The 20,515-nt window shown below is 44.7% G+C and overlaps 1 protein-coding gene across 1 annotated transcript in view; it reads right to left on the bottom strand.

The window, feature by feature from the left end:
* Positions 1-16,473, bottom strand: part of LOC138353521 (zinc finger protein 271-like) — a 55,199-nt gene extending 38,726 nt beyond the window's left edge. The window contains exon 1 of the mRNA XM_069306510.1: positions 16,369-16,473. The gene's annotated coding sequence lies outside the window, so the exon portion shown is untranslated. The remainder of the gene's footprint in view (positions 1-16,368) is intronic.
* Between the last annotated feature and the right edge of the window lie 4,042 nt (positions 16,474-20,515).

Raw genomic sequence — 20,515 nt, 5'->3', positions numbered from 1 at the left:
ATAATAGGACTCACGCTCAGGTAAACCAAAGCAGGGTACTGCTAACCGGCGCCCAAGGCTACCAAACAACCTTCTAAGAACTGAACCCCCGGGATGTGTCCACTCACAGGAACCTAGCAGGGAAAAACCACCGGAAGAAGGAAGAATACTTAGTACGCAGAGGAACGAAGTCAGACACACCCCCCCACCAGGCAAATAAACAAAAGGAAAAAGAACGCAAGAGGAAAGCGTACCCAGGCGGAACAGAGCCGGCCGTCATGATTGGTGAAAACAAGTTGCGCAGTACCCTGCATCCCACCAGTGCAAAACTGCCCCTTACCCCTGTTACGAACCCGGATCCAGCGTCCGAGCACGGAGCAGTGAGACCGCGCCATCTGTGGGTCAGCTCCCGAAACCCCCTCCAAACGGACGACGACACCTGGTGAGGACGACGTGTACTGGCCACAAGGGCCAGTTTCCAGTCCTGTGCAGCTCAGAACACAGCCGCTCCTGACCTCTGGTGAGGTGGTGCTCCGACGACAGCGCCATCTATAGAGCGGATACGTCAGGCGTTTGTGTCTGAGCCTGTAAGTGGGGTGCTTTAGTGTGTCCCTGTTATTGATGACGTGTCTGCTTACAGAGACGACCTGGGACTGCTGTGATGGAAGTTGAGTCAGTCTACCCAAGGCAGCCGTCCCCATACCTTGTGCTTTGCTGCAGCAGCTGTGAGTCGCCTCCCGGAGGAACACTGTGGTGTTACCCTGCCAGTGAAGTGGCAGTAGAAGGATTGTCGTACCCGGGACCGACTGCTGGAGACGACTGACCACTGGGGTATTGAGGACAGGAGAGTGATTTGTGGTATCACACGAGGCTCCTGACTAGGGCGCTACCCTAGTATCGCTCGTGGAGTGGCCTGACCAGCGTTGCTGATCCGGAACCTGCCAGCTGTTCTGCTGGACTTGTGGTTGACGGCCTCCACGGCGGTGCCCCCAGTGGAACTGTGTTTTGGCTGGCCTGTGTCAGGGGTAGACTCAGCTTGATCGAAGGATTCGTCAAGAGACCACGAGAGCACCGAGGACTCAGCACCGAAAGGATCCAGAGTCTTCAGAAGAAGACTACAGTGTAAATAAGTGTTAATACCCCTCCCCCTGTGTAACTTTTATATATTATTTATTGGTGAAGGTAGTAATTATAATCTAAAGTTTTTGCCTTTCTTTCCCTTCCCCTTTTATTTTACTTGCGTCACGGATCTCATCCCTTGAAAGCCACTACTGGCTTGGGGCCGGATACCCTTCCTCTAATAACATCAGAGTACGAACCCAGTTGCGACCCGAGAGGGCCGTAACAACCCCTAAGGTGAACAAGGAAGACAGAACACCCAAACACACAAAGGGCAGCCGAAAACCAAGCAGTAAATGGCCTAGCAGGGGCAGAACCCAAGGAACTTGTGGACAGTGGCTCCAAGCCCCAAGGGCAGTACTTACATGGCACCTAAGGAAGGAAACCCTAAGCACATGCAGCCTGAGAACTGGACAATCACTCCCGGCTCACACCACCTAGAAGACAGTCACCACACTCTAGGTACAGTGCTGAAACAACAACCGGAGCCGGAGCACACGACCTCAGCCTCTAGCATCAGCCGAAGAACTGATGGTGGATAGTCGGCACGGTAGGTCTAGGGTTCCCCCTTCCCCCTCCCGGGGAGGGCGGAGCTGCGCAGATTGCGACGCGGCAACGTGTGACGTCATGATCATTTGCTCATTTCTTTTAGGGGGAGTTCTATCCACCTGTTCGGCTTGTGGTAGCAATTTTCACCAGAATAGGGGTTTGTTTTGGGACACTTATCTTTCTGGGTGCCTGACCCGGTCGATGGCAGACATAGAATGCTTCCAACCACACTGGGGTTTCTATAGGTCATTGCTCCCCTTGCCTCTCTGAGGGGGCCAGGTCCTGGCTCGTGGTCCCCGGTAGGACCATAGAACTCCATACACATGACTGATGCCTAAGTCTGACATTAGCATATCAGCCAGGATAAGCTTTGGGGAGCCGAAGGGGCTCCCCCCAGAAAATTAGAAAAAATCAATGAAGAGACACTGAAATAATTAGGTAATTATATCTTTGTGGCAACTCCTGCCTGACAGCTCAGGCAGCACTGACGCCTCCAGCGCTTGCTCTGTCAACGCCTCTTTTTTGCCAGAGTTCCCAACCCTATTGCAGCCAAAATATGCCATCTAGAATTTTTTATATTTTTTTTACCGTGATCAGGGAACACAAATGAACACTTTTATATGACGAAATAATTTTTTTTTTCTGCGCCTGGGTGTTGAAGGCCAAATAGCCCAGAGCAGCTTAGGGGTTAACCCTCCAATTGCGCATCGCATCATATGATGCTTTGCCCGACTTGCAGTAAATTGCGCATCGCATCATATGATGCGCGGGCATACCGAGCACGATTTGAAAGGCTCGCGGGGTAGAGGGGGTCCCCATACGCTGCCCAGGGGCTATAGTAAACAGCCACCATTTTGAAAAAAAAATCCAGCTCATGCTACCATCACTTGGGAGGCCTCAGTTACCCAGCAGCCACCATGTCGAGCGCACGGCCGAACGCTTCCCGGGCACGCCCCACGCAATCACTCACCCAAGAGCAAATAACCAGTGAATTATTTTCCGATGGTGAGGAAAGTGACTTTGATGACTCTGATATTGATAAAGACTACACACAATTGACCGATGTTGATAGCACGGACGGTGAATATGAGATACAGCCGCCTCCCATGGCGAAGCCTATACGCTCACCCATGCCACCTCGCCCAGTGTCTACCCCAATTCTCCCTCGGCCACACAGTTCCTGTGATTATTTAGAGTCTGAGGATATTTTTGGTGACGAGTCAGAGGAAGGTGACTCTTTTTCTGGTTTTAGTGAAGTGGAATCAGAACATAGTGTTACCGAGCCTGGTGCCAGTACCAGTGGTGTTACTGGGCGAGATTTTCTCGCGTCGGCAGCGTCTCGGCCAGCCAAGCGCCACCGCATGGAACAACATGTGGCACCAAGAGCCTCATGTTCACGTGCCTCTACCTCACATGCACGTGCCTCTACCTCACGTGCATGTAGCGGCCATACTGTGCGTAGATGGGCTTCAGTTTCTGGTCCATGGGGTGCATCGCTTCCTCGCCGTAGTACCTCTGCTGCGTCCCCTGTTGCGTCCCCTGCATCTCGCAGGACACCTGGTGTGCTAGTGTGGAGTGATGGTGCTGGTTTTATTCCCCGAATTCCTGCCTTTGACAATAAAGACGTTGGGATTACAGATCTTTTCCCTGATAATGGTGATGATATGAGTGAATGTGATTATTTTACCGCATTCTATGATGAGCCGCTCAAGGAATATATTGTACACCAAACGAAACTTCATGCAACTCATCTCATTAGAAAAGAGATAACAGAATTTTCACGCTTGCAACGTTGGAAAAACACTAACATAGGTGAAATGTATGTGTTTCTTGCAATATGTATGTTGATGAAACACTGTCAAACACGCTCTCACAGATTACTGGAGCAAAGATCTGACTATTCCAACACCTTTCTTCGGGAAATATATGTTCAGAGACAGATTTCAAATACTCCTCAGGTGTGTGCATTTTGCAACTAATGAGGACCGGACTGAGGATAGACTTTGGCGAGTGAGGCACTATATGAATGAGGTGATTGGAAAATTCAGAGATTTTTACGTACCAGCACAGAAGCTGGTGATTGACGAATCCCTTATACTATTCAAAGGACGTGTTTCATTCAAACAGTATATTCCTTCAAAATGAAACAGATTTGGCTTGAAATTCTTTGTACTGTGTGACTATGAAACAGGATACATGTTACACATGATTCTGTATTCAGCTAGCAATATAGACATTCCCGGTAACGACGAACATGGTTTCTCTGGTAGTGTGGTGAAGTCACTGATGGCACCATGGATGAACAAGGGCCACATCCACATTATACACAGATAATTACTATACAAGTCCATTGCTAGCTAAGTTCTTGATTGAAAATAGAACTGGGTTGGTTGGCACAGTAAAGCCAAGAAGAAGGGAAATGCCAGTGTTTGTCGGTGGACTTGCAGTTGGTGAGTGCCAGGTACGGAAATGTGATGAAATTCTCTCAGTACGGTGGAAAGACAAGAGAGAAGTGAACCTGCTGACAACCGTTCATGAGGGTACAATGTTGAACAGTGGCAAGGTGCACCGTGTAACAAGAGAACCAGTATATAAGCCAGATTGTGTTCTTGACTACAATATCAACATGCATTTGATTGATAAAGCTGACATCATGATTGGCACTATCGAGTGTGTGCAGAAAACATTGAGGTGGACGAAAAAAGTGTTTTTCCATCTTGTTGACATGAGCATGTTGAACTGCTATAACTTGTACCAGGTGAAAACTGGACGTAAACCTATTTTCCGTTCATTTGCTTTAACACTTGCAACACAGTTATTAGCAAAGTTTGGTCAAGAAGTCCCTGGCATACGAAGACCAATCATGAACCCAGTGTTGCAGCATGCTACAACACCCAGGCTCGCTCACATGGATGCCTTTCAGCAACACAGACTAAAGAATTTGCCAGCAGGTGGAAAGCGTGCAATAGGCCAACGTGCATGCGTAGTATGTAAAACAACAAAACGAAGAGAGCAAAAACGTAAAATGGTGCAAACATGGTGTGAAGGGTGTGGAGTTGCATTGTGTGCTGTCGACTGCTTCAATGACTACCCTCACTCCAAGACTTCTAAATGTACAATAATAGTGCAAAAACCTGTACATAGTGCATGCTAGTGTGTACATATAAAATAATGAACATTGTGATTACTATACATAATATAATGCCATAATGGAAAAGTTTGTGTGCGCATGTGTATACTCGATGTGTGCAACATATATTGACAATAACTGTCAAGTGACATTATGTGCAACATAATTAGTGACTAATATTGCAAAGAATACACGCATAAACACTGTAAATAATGACGTGAAAATATATTCGTTGCAACTGTGGCTGCTTGAAGACCGCACGCGACGCCTCCGGGACGCACCGTGCATGAGCGAACATGCAAACTGTGACGTCATCATTCATCTTCTCAGCTCAATTACATCGCCGTTAAGTACAATTGAATTTTTTTTCCCCGTGATCAGGAAACACGACTTAACAGGTTAGGAAGAAAAAATAATTTTTTTTGTTTTTTTGTTTGCGCCTGTGGGTGTCAATCAGTATATAGCCATGCGCCATTTAAGGGTTAAAGGTCTTTAACAGCCTAAGGGTAAAGGTGCCTGATTCAGGGTTTGCAGAGCACCATATGGCACTTTTAGGTATAGGGAGAGAGTCAAAATTCCTGCAGGTACATGGGGCTCACATCCTCTTGACTCAGGACTCCTGTAAACAGACATCATCTTGAAAAAAAATCGTCAGCATCTTTGCTGGCTGTAAGAGCCTTAACCCTTCCACTGCTCAGGGGTCCTGATGATATTTACACCCCGGTGCGCAAGAAAAAAAAAATTCAAAATTTTTTTTTCGTCTTCTAAACATGTTAATTTGTGTCCACTGAGCATGGGAAAACTAATAAAAAAATTCTATTGTACATACCAACGACACAATTGAGCCGACAAGTTGGCCGATGACGTCACAGAACGTGAGCGCTCAAGGGTGCTGTGTCAGGCAGTCGTCACTCACAGCCGCTCAGGCGGCCCGAGTTGCCACGAATTTATTTTCGCGGAATTATTTACAGTATTCTTGGGTCATTTTACACAATTTTTTTCGCTAGTATTGTTCCAATTATTACCACTAGACGATGTATTATAATAAAAATGGTATAGACTCACTAGGCGCTCACATATTAGTGTCACAAGTATGCCCACCAAAATGGTATTATTTACAGGAAATATTCAATGTATTTGTTTTTTTTTTCAATAAAAACACAAAAATTAACTTGATACGTACATTTATTTACAAAAGAATTACACATTTAGTAGTCCTGGAGACTGTGATACTGTGCGAAACAGTCGATATGGCACAGAGGGACGGCACACACTTCGCTCCATGTCTACACCAATTTACGTTTCTGTGGCCTCAATTTGGTACTGGAACACACAACACACCGACACTGGCCTGCTGCACGAGCTCCAGTTGGTGGTAATTTCTTGATTTGGTGTATCAGAAAGGCCTCCCTGTAAGCGAGCCTGGGTGCAGGAGCACGGTTCAATATTGGGTCTCGAATTGGTCTTTGTATGCCAAATTTACCTAGTAACTGTTTCACAACTTGAAAACTAAACGAACGGAAATATGGTTTTCTACCTGTTTTCACAAGATACATGTTGTAACTGTTCAGCATTGTTACGTCAATAACGTGGAAAATCATTTTCTTCGTCCATTTCATTGTTTTCCTTACACAAGTGCACCCACCATCATGTCACATTTATCAACTAAACGCATGTTGATGTTGTAGTCCATCACACAATCTGGCTTATATATTATTTGCTTTGTTGTTCTGTTCACCTTGCCACTGTCCACCATTGTACCAGGGTGAATGGTGGTCAACATGTTCACTTCACGTCTGTCTTTCCACCGCACTGAAAGCATTGCACCACTTTTTCTTACCTCGCAATCACCTATTTGCATAGAAGTGTCAAACACAGGCATTTCCTTTCGTTTTGGCTTTACTGTGCCATACACTCCAGTCTTATTATCAAGCAAGAATTTCGTTAGCAAGGGACTGGTACAATAGTTATCTGTGTACAATATGTGGCCCTTGTTCAGATATGGTGCAAATAGTGCCTTCACCACACTACCTGAGAAGCCATGTTTGTCATTAGTAGGAATATATACATTTGTGGCGTAATAAGTATCATGTGTAACACCATTCCTGATTCAGTCACAGAGCACAACGAATTTCAGTCCAAATCGGTGACGTTTTGAAGGAATATACTGCTTGAAGGCAGCACATCCTTTGAAAAGCACAAGGGATTCATCAATAACCAGCTTCTGAGCTGGTACGTAGTAATCTCGGAACTTTCCAATCAGGTCATTTAGCACGTGCCTCATCCTCCAAAGCCTATCATCCTGTCTCTCGTCTGCATTATTTGCAAAATGAAGGCACCGTAGGATCAACAGAAATCTGTCTCGGGACATATATTTCCCGAACAATGGTGTTGGAACAGCGTTGTCTTTGCTCCAATAATCTGAAATTACATGTTTCACACAATGTTTCATCAACATGCAAACTGCGAAAAACACATACAGTTCACCAACAGTTCTCTCTTTCCAACGCTGTAGTCGTGAAAATTCTGATACTTCCTCACCTTCAATGAGATTGGCCGCAAGTCTGTTCGTTTCATGAACAATGTGTTCCATGAGCGGCTCATCGAAATATGCAGTAAAGAAGTCCATTTCAAACATTTTGTCACCAGTATCAGGGAAAAGATCTGTAATTCCCACATCTCTGTTGTCAAAGTCGGGACTTTGTGGAACAAAATCTTCCTCATCACTCCACACAAACAAACCTGCTGCCTTCCGAGAGCCATGAGCTGCACCACGGCGAGGAATCCGGGGACCAGGATCTGAAGCAGGCATTGCAACAGTAGGGGCAGGAAGGGTAGATGAGGAAAAAGATTTGGAACATGAGGGAATTTGTTCCTCATTGTCGCCATATTGTTCCATGCGGCGGCGCTTGGCTGGGCGAGCAGCTGATGCGGCGAAACTTGTACTGGCACTAGCAGCCGGGGTAAAACTATTCTCCGATTCTTCATCACTAAAACCTGAGAAAGATTCACCTGTTTCAGACTCGTCGATCATATCACAAACGTACAATGGAACAGATGAACGACGTGCTTGGGCGCGAGGTGGTGCCGAGTGGTGTCGAGTAGTAGTGGGTAACTCGTGTGGCATCCTCACTCTTGTGGCACCAACATGTTCACCCTCACTATCCGTTGTTTCTATTTCTTCAGGCTGTGTATAATCTTCATCTATATCCGAGTCGTCAATGTCCTTGAACAATTCATTTGCAATTTCGTCTTCAGTCAAAGACTGCTCGGCGCGGTGGGCTGAGCGAGGTCGCACACTGGGTCGTGATGTGCTCGCCATGGTGTCTGGCCACTAACTAAGGCCTGTGAAACAAAGGAGGCCTGCTCTAATTTTTTTTCCAAGATGGCGTCTGTTTACAATTACCCCTGGCTACGGTATGGGTGACCCCTTTACACCGCTGGACATTTGAATCGTGCCTGGCACCCTTTGGTGTTTATATACGCCATGCGCACGGTGGGACATGTTACTTATGGCGTATATATACGCCATGCGCAGTTTAAGGGTTAAACCACACAATACATATATAGACGATTTCAGTAACAAAACCGAAACTGCGCAATACATTAATGGCTGTTTTCACGTCTAGCGCTATAATTTAAACGCTCCACGTGGGTTAGGGGTAGTCATCGGCGAGCCGCACCCGACCATAAACAAACGCCACCTGGGAAAGAAATCCCGCGAAGGTCGCCATTGTGTAAAGGCCTCAGTTACCCGGCGGACACCATGTCGAGCGCATCAAGTTCCAACAACCGACCCCGCTCAACGAGGCGTTCCTCCCAACCTCTGACCGAGGAAGAAATTAATAAGAATTTGTTCCTGGATGGTGATGAATCTGATACTGATGACTCAGACTTTGATCATGACTACACACAGCCCTCAAGGGTGGATACGACCGACGACAAGTGCGAACATGCTGGCTCCACCAGGGTTAGGCCTAGCATCTCACCCCATGTCTACTCGCCCTCACTCGACTCCACTTCGTGCCAGACCCCTCAGTTCATGTGCTACTTTGCAGGATATTGATGTTTTGGTTAACGAGTCTAAGGAAGATGAATCGTTTTCCTGTTTTACTGACTTAGAATCGGAAAATAGTTTCGGTGCTAGTGCCAGTGGAATGTGTGGTGTTGCCAAGCAACATTTTGTCGCTTCAGCAGAATCTGGCCTGGCCATGCGGCACTGCATGGCACCACATGGGGACGCTGATGAACAAATACCTTCAACATCAAGTAATTTTCCGTCACCGTCCCTGCCCACCCCTACTGTTCCTAGACCTGCTTCAGCTCCTGGTCCACGGTTTTCTCGCTGTGGTGCCACTATTGGCTCTCGAAAGACACCAGGTGTTTTTGTGTGGAGTGATAGGACAGATTTTGTTCCACAAATTCCTGTTTTTGATAATTCAGATGTTGGGATTACAGACCTTTTCCCTGATAAAGGTGCAGATATGTGTGAAATGGACTATTTTACCCCCTATTTCGATCAGCCGCTCATGGAATATATTGTTCAGGAAACGAACAAATATGCCGCTGATCTCATTGATGAGGAGGAGCTGTCTGATTTTTCACGTTTACAGCGATGGAAAGATACGATTGTGGGTGAAATGTATGTGTTTTTGGCACTGTGTATGTTGATGAAACATTGTGTCAAACATGTACATGACCATTATTGGAGCAAAGACCATACTGTTCCAACACCAATGTTTGGCAAATATATGCCTCGAGACCGATTTCGGATAACACTCAGGTGTCTTCATTTTGCAAATAATTAACACCAGAATGATGATAGACTTTGAAAGGTAAGGCACGTCCTGAATGAACTTATTGAAAAGTACAGGGATTTCTACGTACCAGCTCAGAAGCTGGTGATTGACGAATTCCTTGTGCTTTTCAAAGGATGTCTTGCCTTCAAGCAGTATATTCCCTCCAAATGTCACAGATTTGGATTGAAATTCTTTGTACTGTGACTGTGAAACAGGAATTGTGTTACACATGATCATGTATACGGGTACAAATGTAGACATTCCTGCTAATGACCAACATAGCTTCTCAGGTAGTGTTGTGAAGTCACTGCTTGCACCATATCTGAACAAGGGCCACATATTGTACACATAACTATTATACCAGTCCCTTGCTAACTAGGTTCTTGCTTGATAATAGAACTGGAGTGTGTGGCACAGTGAAGGCAAAACGAAGGGAAATGCCAGTGTTTCACACTGCTATGCAGGTTGGTGATTGCGAGCTAAGGAAAACAGGTGAAATGTTTTCAGTGCGGTGAAAAGACAGGTGTGAAGTGAACATGTTGACCACCATTCACAATGGTACAATGTTGGACAGTGGCAAGGTGAACAGAACAACAACACAAATAATCTATAAGCCAGATTGTGTCTTGGACTATAACATCAACATGCATTTGGTGGATAAATGTGATATGATGATGGGGGCAGTAGAGTGTGTACAGAAAACAGTGAAGTGGACCAAGAAAATGTTTTTCGACCTTGTTGATGTAACAATGCTGAACAGTTACAATATGTATCTTGTCAAAACAGGTGGTAAACAAAATTTCCATGCATTCAGTTTTACTGTAGTGACACAATTACTAGAGAAGTTTGGCAAAGTAATTTCTGGCACACAGAGACCCATTCTGAACCCGCTATTGCACCATGCTCCAACACCCAGGCTCACTTTCAAGGATGCCTTTGTCACACACAATCTAAGGTATTTACCACCAACTGCAAAGTGTGCTGTTGGCCAGCATGAGTGCAATGTATGCAAGACAACAACAAAGAGGCAACAAAAAATGGTGATGACTTGGTGCACAGCGTGTCAGGTCCCTCTGTGCTATGTCAAATGTTTTGACGAGTATCACAGTCTTGATGAGTTCTAAATGTTCAAGACTGATGCAAACACATGTAAATACAGAATAAGTGGGTGTCAATATTGAAAATAACTCATAAAAAATAGTATATTTTATTGAAAATAAGACATTTTTGTGCAAATACTTGTGACATTAATATGTGGATATAATATACATTAATAACAGTTCTATGCTAACAAATCGTCAAGTGAGAACATATTGAACCACACCAGGGAAAAAAATGGGTGTAAAATAGGCCATAGTTACTGTAAATAATACAGGGAAAATAAATTCGTGGCAACTCTGGCTCCTTCTCCGTCGCGCCTGACTCATCCCAGGCACACAGCACTCCAGCAAAGATGAGGCGTGAGGTCATCAACAAACTTCTTGCTTCATTTACATTGTTGGTAATTACAATTAAATTTTTGTATTATTTTTCCCATGCTCAGGGAACACAAAAAGATTAAAAATAAAAATAAAAAAATTTTAATTTTGTTTTTGTTGCGCCTGTGGGTGTTTAAGCTATTTGGACCCCTCACGGTTTGATGATTAGCCCTTAACACTTTCGCCCGGGCATGACGCAGCATTGCGCCATCCGTTTACATATGGTAATGACGGGCATGACGCAGCATTGCGTCATCCACTTTAAATAATCGCCAAAAATCAGGTTTTTATCCGATTTTTTTTGGGACTGGTTTTAAAATGCGTTCCGATGTCTTCCCATTTTCTTTGTTGCACCTCGTGGCCCGCAGGCGGCTCGGCACACGCCGTCGGCCCATTGTTTTCGCTCCACTGTTGTGACCTGTGTCGCCTCCCCTCGCATCTCAAACGTGTGAACATTTCGGCTATTTTCCGTTGCTATATTTCTTACTGCGGCTTTAGAAACTATCTACGTTTACTCCACGATGGATAGTGATCATGAACAAGGCCCTTCCAGGAAGAAAATTGCGAAAGAAAGGCTTGAAAAGGGCGGGAATTGGGAGTGTAGCTGGAAGGCGTCTGAGCGCTCACTCGCGGCTAACACGTGGTCCGTCTTCAACTCGTCGGCGGTTGGAGCGTGACCTGGTTTTTTATTTTATATGCTAACGTTCCTCTAGAGAATTCTATTGCGAACCCATTGAGACCAAAATGAAAGACCTAGGCCGAAAATTGAGGTGACCAGAGTGAAAATAGTGAAAACATTTTATCGCGTTTGCGCGCTCCTGGGTAACTCATTCGCACTTTCTCTGTTTGCTGCGGGTAATTAGCCGGGCTTTTGGAGTTTATATGCATTTAGTGCTATATGCATTTAGTGCTGTAGAGAATTCTATTGCGAACACAATGATACCAAATTTAATCTCGTAGGACGAGAATTAAGGTGACAAAGTTGAAGAGAGTATACGCTTTTCAGAATTTACGCGCGCTCCCGTGATACCCTTGGACCCAAATCGCACAGTTGAGGGGTGGCGCACGGGGTACGCCAAAGTGTTAACATGCTAGGGGTATAATATCCTTTCTTCCCCACAGGCGCATGTAATTTTGAAAAAAAACAAAAATTTTTGTTCCTAACCTGTTAATTTGTGTTCACTGATCATGGTAAAAATAATAAAAAAATCGTAAGTGGCATATATTGCTCGCTATAGGGCGGGGAAGTCTGGCAAATTATAGGCTCTGACTCAGCGTGCGTCCCAGGCAGTCTGTTGCTCGCCAGCTGTCAGGCCGGAGTTGCCACAAAGAGATAATTACCTAATTATTTCAATGTCTCTGATTGATTTTTCATAGTTTTTTTGCTGTAAAATTATTCAATAGTGTGTAGTTTGATATATTTATATAATAAAATGAGTGAATCATTGCTGTACTCAAAAATATGGTGTGCATATTGTTGATTCAATTATGTTCATCAATCAGTGAACAAATACTTTGTCGATTATTACACTATAAGCACAGGTTATATATAAGTATCTGCATTTTTTGTTCACTATAACGAACCACTAAGTAGCTATTATGAGTCAAAAAGTAACGAGGAGTGACCGCCGTGTACCAGCCAGCCACTCCCGCCCTCCCTCATGTCATCTGACTCGCCCACATTCTCCTCCCACAATACTGTTTTTGCTATAATTCACTATATACAGACGTTATATATAAGTATTTACATGTTTTGTTCACCATAACTGTACATCTAAGCTTGTATGGTGAGTAAAGGCACAAAGACGTAGAACCTCACACAGTCAGCTGATGGCTGCCGCCCTCAAGGCCAGACGCACTAATATTTCTCCTCCAACAATACTGTGTGGTGTTATTACACTATATACACACATTATATATCAATATCTACCCGTTTTATTCACCATACTTGTACAAATAAACTGGTATGGTGCCCAAAGACCATCGTGGTAACCAGTAAACAACACCGTCGTCTGCACGGTAGCGTCGTGCAGACGACGCCACCGCCCTCACCAAAATGGCGGCTCAAAACCTTCTCTTGCTGTTTATACCCTCTATACACACGTTATATATAAGTATCTACATTTGTGTTCACCATAGCGAACCATTAAGCTGGTATGCTGAGTGCAGTCAATAAAAGGTGGCCACACACAGTCAGAAGACATCGCCACCACCCTCTCTCCCACAGCATTACTCCTCCCTCCATGGCGCACAGCGCTAAATATCACCACAATCCTGCTATTATCAGAACCCTGGTCAGTTTTATCACAGTCGGGGGTCTTCTGTAATAATATCATCGCTACATAATAGCATGAACAAGTATATTTTGGCATTTTTAGGCGATGCTGTGGTCACAAGCTGAACAGCAGTGCTGTTAGCTCATGCTGCGTGTGTCAGGCTTGGTTGCTCACTCAATACTGAGGCCAATAACACCCGGGAGTTTGGCCCACGATTTTTCTTTAAAATGGCGTCTGTTTACAAGAGCCCTGATGAAGGTGTGGTGAACCCCGTGTATCCACGGGCCGTTTAAATCTTGCGTAGTACTCCAACACGTCATATGATGTGATGCGCAGTTGACTGGAACAACGTCCAACACGTCATATGACGTGATGCGCACTTTAAGGGTTAATACTGAGAGAGCAACCGAGGCTGGTGCATGCAGGAGCTCACAGCATCATTGTACAGCTAGGGGCCACAGCACCACTTAGCAATGATGAATAAAATAGGTAATTAAAATTATTTTGTGCTGATAGTGTCATAGATGATCCTGACTGTGATAAAGACTAAGTACAATGTTCAGATATCAGTGAATACAATGCTAGTTATGATATTCACAGCATGAGGTACAGACACAGCACCCAGCCATTGTTTCCTGCATCTACACATCATGAAACGATCTTATGTTCCTTCACTGATGTTCAGTTCCATATGGAAATGGATTCATATTTGGAATTTTGTGACAAAAATGTGATAATAACAGCAGTTTTGTAGCCAGTCATAGCAAGATGTGTAGAATATTGGGGCATTGTCTTGCATCTTATTACTACTGGCGTCGTCTGCTTGTGGCTCTTTGCTGTGTTTTGATTTCATCACCATACTCACCAGAACTGCTTATTTGTAGTTATGGTTCAAATAAATGTTAATTAATAGTGATATATAATGTGTGTATATAGCATAATAACAAAAGGAGTAATGTTTGGTTGATCTAAGAATATAATATACGTGTCACCATATATGAGCCTCATATTTTTTTAGAATAGTGACATTCCATACACTTAACTATATAAATTCCACATATTACATCTAATTTAATAATATTACTGCAAAAAACTGGATATAAAACCATTCACAGACAGTGAAATAATTATGTAAAAATGTATTTGGGGCAGCTCCTGCCACACTTAGCTGTTGGGCACTAGACGTATGAGAGACACTGAAATACAGTAATTTTGAAAAATTATATTCGCAACTGCCGCCCCACGGGGTGGCAGGGTCTAGTGTCCCCGAGAGTATCATTACTCAGTGCCCATAATTTGCTCAACTTCTCAGCTCCATCACGGCAAAGTATGTCACATACAACATTTTTTTCTTGTTTCCCGTGATCAGAGATCGCATTTTAATAATACAGTATAAGAAGATACAATAATTTTTTGGAAATAATTTATTTTCTGCGCACCACAGGGGTGTCAGATTTTAATGCAGTGTAGTGGTTAATCTGATGTACCAACCTGCATACAGAAATGCACTTACTAGGGAGCTACAGAGGAGACAAGCTCATACTGCTTTGAAAAGTATGATAATGCATGTACATGGATGGGATTCTGGGAGTTCTTCTACTCCCAAGTACAGCCCTGGGCTAGGCTTGACTTGTGACAGCTTGCTCCAACAGGCTGTTGCTTAGAGTGGCCCGCAGGCCCACATATCCACCACAGCCGAATGATCTTGCACTTGAAGAAAACTATCTAGTTTTCTCTTGAAGGTGTCCTCGTTTCTTCCGGCAATATTTCTTATACCTGCTTGGAGTATGTTGAACAAACGTGTTCAACATACTTCTAATGTTTATAGTGTTCTCTGATTGTGCCTATAGCACCCCAGTTTTTCACTGGTTCTATTCTGCATTTTTTTTCTAATCATTCACTTCAATATGTTATGACTGGCATGTATCTGTAGTTAATTTGTTTGGGCGTGAACTCACTCTTTGACTTTGGGCGTGAACTCTTTTTTTTTGGGGGGGGGGGGGGGGGAGGGGAGACTCTGGGACCTTCTGGCCCACTCATTGCAGTGGCCTTGCGGCTCTAGCTTCTTTGCCTTGTGGCAAATTTCTTGTGTAGCCTTCTGGCTATTTTCCTCATGCTGTGCCATTGATATCCAACAACAATGTCTTCCCTGCTGCCACAGTGTGACTGGTAACCCCCCACAACAAGGTCTCCTCCACCACCAACACACTGAGGTACCTCAGACATATGCACTACTGCCACAGCAGAAGCAGTACCCCCACACTAAACCCTTACTTGCCACCATAGCAATGTCTCTTCTGCTGCCAGTGGGACTTGTACACCACAGCTATACCTACTCTCCACCACTGCGAGACTGGTACCTCACTGCAACACTTCTCCCACCATTACAGAGGGTCTGGAACCCATACCCATGTCTTCCCCACCACCACAGTGGGGCTGGTTTCCTTACACCATTGTCTCTACTACCCCACTGAGTGGGGTTGGTACCCCACAGCAACATCTCCCTAGCAACCAGTAGGGCTAGTACCCCACAGCAACATTCCCTGCCATTACTGTTGGGCTAGTACCTCCACAGCAACATTTCCCCCGCAGCCCCCCCCCCCCCCCGGCCACCACAAACGCTGTCTCCCTCCACACTGTTTCCACCTGCTGCCACAGTGCAGCTGGTACCCCACACCGTCTCCCGCGGCCGTCACAGTGTGGCTGGTACCCCACACCGCCTACCCTCACTGCCACAGTGTGGCTAGAACCCCACACCGTCTCCAGCTGCCGCCAGTGTGATACACAGCTCTCTAAAAGGAAGACGCGACGTAGCGTGACGTTGAAAAAAAAATGATAAGATATAACTTGGTGGTTACACAGCTAGTGAGCAACACTACAGGAAAGCATCATGAAGGGCAGTAAATATTGGCCAGTGACTACGGCCAGTCTGAGTAAACACGGCTTCATGCCCAGGGAGGCCACAATATTTTCCAGTGTGCTGGTGTCATTAGCAGCTGCTACCTGTGAGAAATGACTAAACTGATATTCCAACGTACCTCAAATGTCAACCAACCCACTATATATCTCCATATGGTGAAGATAACTGGCCAAACGCCCGGGACACCGACCAGCTCAGCTGTTGTTGGTAAACACTATGGTGGCGCCGATTACGTCACATTGGGTAATTCGAATTTGTCGATACGGAGGACGGAGCGTACACATATCTTTCTACCATTTCGGTCACAAGATGTATATGTTTCGTATGTATATATAATCCCGGGGATCATATAGGGGACTGGTCAAGTCGTCTACTGCAATTTCGGATACCGGGCTAGAAACAACTTCGTTCACTGAAAAGTTAGTACATACAAACGGATACAAGACACTCCGTACATTGACACCATCGCACACTAATATTTTCACCACTTCGGACACCAGCTTTCGACGTTTCGCATATGTGTACGTGTTCCATATTAAAACGACAATATAATGCTATTAACAATTAAAATCTTCTATTTAACAGGCATATAGTTATTAAATGAAGTTTAGTGATGTAATAGACATAATCCGGAGTTGGTAAGGACGCCGCCCGCCAGCGTAAACACAACACACCCGAATGCCTACAAACACGATACAACGCACAAAACACAACACTTCTGTCAGTTTTTGGATAAATTCCTTTTATATTTATTATGTGAGAGTTATACATGTATAAAATGATAACTATTATAGGTAAGCGCCTAATATTTAATATTAATCAATAAAAAAGAAGTCAGAAGCCACACGCCTGTCTGTACATGTCTTTTGTGTAAAAGTATTTTGGGCGCTCATGTACTTGTGCGCTAGCTGGCGTTCACAACTGTTCTCGCCTACAAGCATTAGAATTAAACAAACGAATTTATTTTTTCATTTATATACAAGAAGAGAAGGCTACCCTTGAGTCTGTAATATTCATCTGATCACTGGTCTCCCATTTGGTCCTCATTGCTTTATCTTACTATTATTGAATGTCAATAACCGTATTATGCAATTTCAATTTCTTCTATTTCTTTCTTTATTATGCACCCCATACCCATCCCGTGGGCGGTGGTGTAAAGGATTACAGAGGCACATAATCGGTTCAGGAACTGAACCCTCTAGTTCGTTTAGCTAAGCAAATAACAATGTTTGACGCTAGTTACAAAATTATATATATATATATATATATATATATATATATATATATATATATATATATATATATATATATATATATATATATATATATATATATATATATATATATAATTATACCAGTATAATCTAACAATATATACTGGTCTAATAAAATAATTAGACCAGTTAATACTCTCACTCGTTGTGTTAGGATATGTTAGCTTGATAAAACTGACTGTTCATTGTTGAGAAATGTGTTAAAAAACAATATATCTGACATTATCAAGACTGTAGCTTGCTTAGCAAAAGGAACTTTTTTTAAATTTGGGTTCAGTTTAACTACCGCTCAATGGATGAGTAATTGGGGCATAATAAAGGCACTAAGCTGATAAAATGAAAGATGGGAAAACAACATTAGAGAGATAAACTCGAGAGACGTTTTCATGTTAACCCGAAAATTATTTGAGGAGCAAGACGGACTGCGGGTCAGGCAATTGGTCTTCATGCTATCGTGATGGGGGATCAGCCATTACACGTGTTAATGACTTGTATAGTTGTGTAGTTAAGGACAACAGGGTAAAGGGGTAATGGGCATTGTGGTTGATTGTTCTACCTGGGAATCCTCCACTGTTTTATATCTTATGTATGTATGTATGTATGTATGTATGTATGTATGTATGTATGTATGTATGTATGTATGTATGTATGTATGTATGTAAGGAGAGAAAGAGATGAAGACCGAGACAGAGAAATAGATATAGACAGAGTCAGGGAGAGAATGTTAGACACAGAGACGGATAGATAAGGATATGCAAAATCAGTGAGAGAATGACAGAGATAGAGCGAGGAAAGAGACAGAGAGATAGGCTGACACAGAGAATGACAGAAACGAGGAGAGGCAGAGACAGAGGGACAGGGACAGACGGACAGGGCCAGAGGAGGGACGGGGGAACAGAGGGGGGCAGTGGGACAGAGAGGGAGACAGGGACAGAGAAGGGGACAGGGACAGAGACAGAGGGACTATCTTGAGATTATCTTGAGATGATTTCGGGGCTTTAGTGTCCCCGCGGCCTGGTCTTCGACCAGGCCTCCACCCCCAGGAAGCAGCCCGTGACAGCTGACTAACACCCAGGTACCTATTTACTGCTAGGTAACAGGGGCATAGGGTGAAAGAAACTTTGCCCAATGTTTCTCGCCGGCGCCTGGGATCGAACCCAGGACCACAGGATCACAAGTCCCGCGTGCTGTCCGCTCGGCCGACCGGCTTTTGACCGGGACAGGGTCAGAGAGGGGAACCGGGGGACAGGAGGAGGAGAGGGGGGCAGGAGACCAAGAGAGAGGGGACAGAGGAGAGACAGGGGATAGAAAGAGTGGGCAGGGGGACAGGGACAGACAGAGAAAGACAGGAACAGGGGGGCAGAAAGGGCGGACAGATAGAGGGACAGGGGGCAGAGACAGGGACAAGGGGACAGAGATGGATAGGGGGACTGGAGGAAAGGGAGGGGGCAGATGAAGGACAGCGGACAGAAAGAGTGGGCAGGGGGACAGAGAGGTTCAGGGGACAGAGAGAAGGACAGGGGGACAGAGATGGACAGGGGGGACATAGAGGAACAGGGGGACAGAGAGTGACAGGGGGGACAGAGAGAGGGACAATGGGATAGAGAGGGACAGGGGGACAGAGAGATGGAAAGGGGGGACAAGGGGACAGAGGGAAAGGGATCGGGGACAGAGGACAGAAAATGTGGGCAAGGGGACAAAGTGAGGGACAGGGGGACAAAGATGGACAGGGGGACAGGAGGAAAGGGGGGGAGATGTATGAGGGGGAATGTTTGCGAGAGATGGAGAAGGGGTATTTAGAACGGTAAGTTAGAGAGGGGACAACTAAGGCGCATCATTGAAAAGCAAAGCAAATGAGCATCATTGCAGTAGCAGGAGCCACGCACATCTTCAGCCTGCGTTGTTGAGACATTGTCAATTAAGCGGTGTCCAATAGCAGTATCTTCGGTATTTAAGCGATACCTTAAAAAATACTGGAATTATTGAAAGATATTAATCCAGATATTAATCCCCTTGTGCAACGCACACAAGAGGCAACAGCTTCTAGCTCTACCAGCGGCAATATAAAATAGAGAATAGGCGATTGTTTTCACTCATAGTGTAATAAATCCACGGACCCACCCACCCGCTGAAGCCGGAAATACCAAGACATTACTTCCGTTTAAAATTCAGCCGGAATAATCCTCAGGTATGTGGAGGATGTGGGAGGCCTTTGATCAACCGCCGACTTCCTGCCCGTCGACGGGGCCATCAGCCCTCAGTGTGCCCTCAGCCAAATTCATGTGAAACATGTATGTGTGTGTATTAAATATTTTAATTTATTATTCCCAAGATTTAGCTGTTAGCTCTTGGACCCCGCCTTTCTAAGCGTCGGTTGTCTAATGTACCGACTCTCAGCCTCTTTTCCTCCATCATATCTAAACAACATATATTTTTATCTAACACACACACACATCCCCAAGATGCAGCCTTTAGCAGCTTCCTGACTTTCAGGTTCCTATTTACTGCAAGGTGAATAGAGGCATTAGTGTGTGTATGTTTGTGTGTGTGTGTGTACGTGTGTACGTGTGTGTGTGTGCGTGTGTGTGTTTGTGTGTATACTCACCTAGTTGTGGTTGCGGGGGTTGAGCTCTGGCTCTTTGGTCCCACCTCTCAACTGGCAATCAACTGATGTACAGATTCCTGAACCTACTGGGCTCTATCATATCTGCATTTGAAACTGTGTATGGAGTCAGCCTCCAATGTGTAATAGTCAACAAAATAAAATCCAGCCCATCAACCGTGAAGAGCTCAGTCCCCCAGGGTACTGTGCTTGCTCCAGTACTTTTTCTCATCCTCATTTCGGACATAGACAAGAACACAACATATAGCACTGTATCATCCTTTGCAGATGACACTAGGATCTTCATGAGAGTAGGCAACATAGAGGACACGGCGAACCTCCAGTCAGATGTAGATCAGGTCTTTCTATGGGCTACAGAAAATAATATG

The sequence above is a fragment of the Procambarus clarkii genome, chromosome 58 (assembly GCF_040958095.1).
Source record: "Procambarus clarkii isolate CNS0578487 chromosome 58, FALCON_Pclarkii_2.0, whole genome shotgun sequence".
In the NCBI taxonomy this organism is placed as follows: Eukaryota; Metazoa; Arthropoda; class Malacostraca; order Decapoda; family Cambaridae; genus Procambarus; species Procambarus clarkii.
The sequence above is the reverse complement of the archived record's forward strand: the minus strand, read 5'-3'. Positions and strand labels throughout refer to the sequence as shown.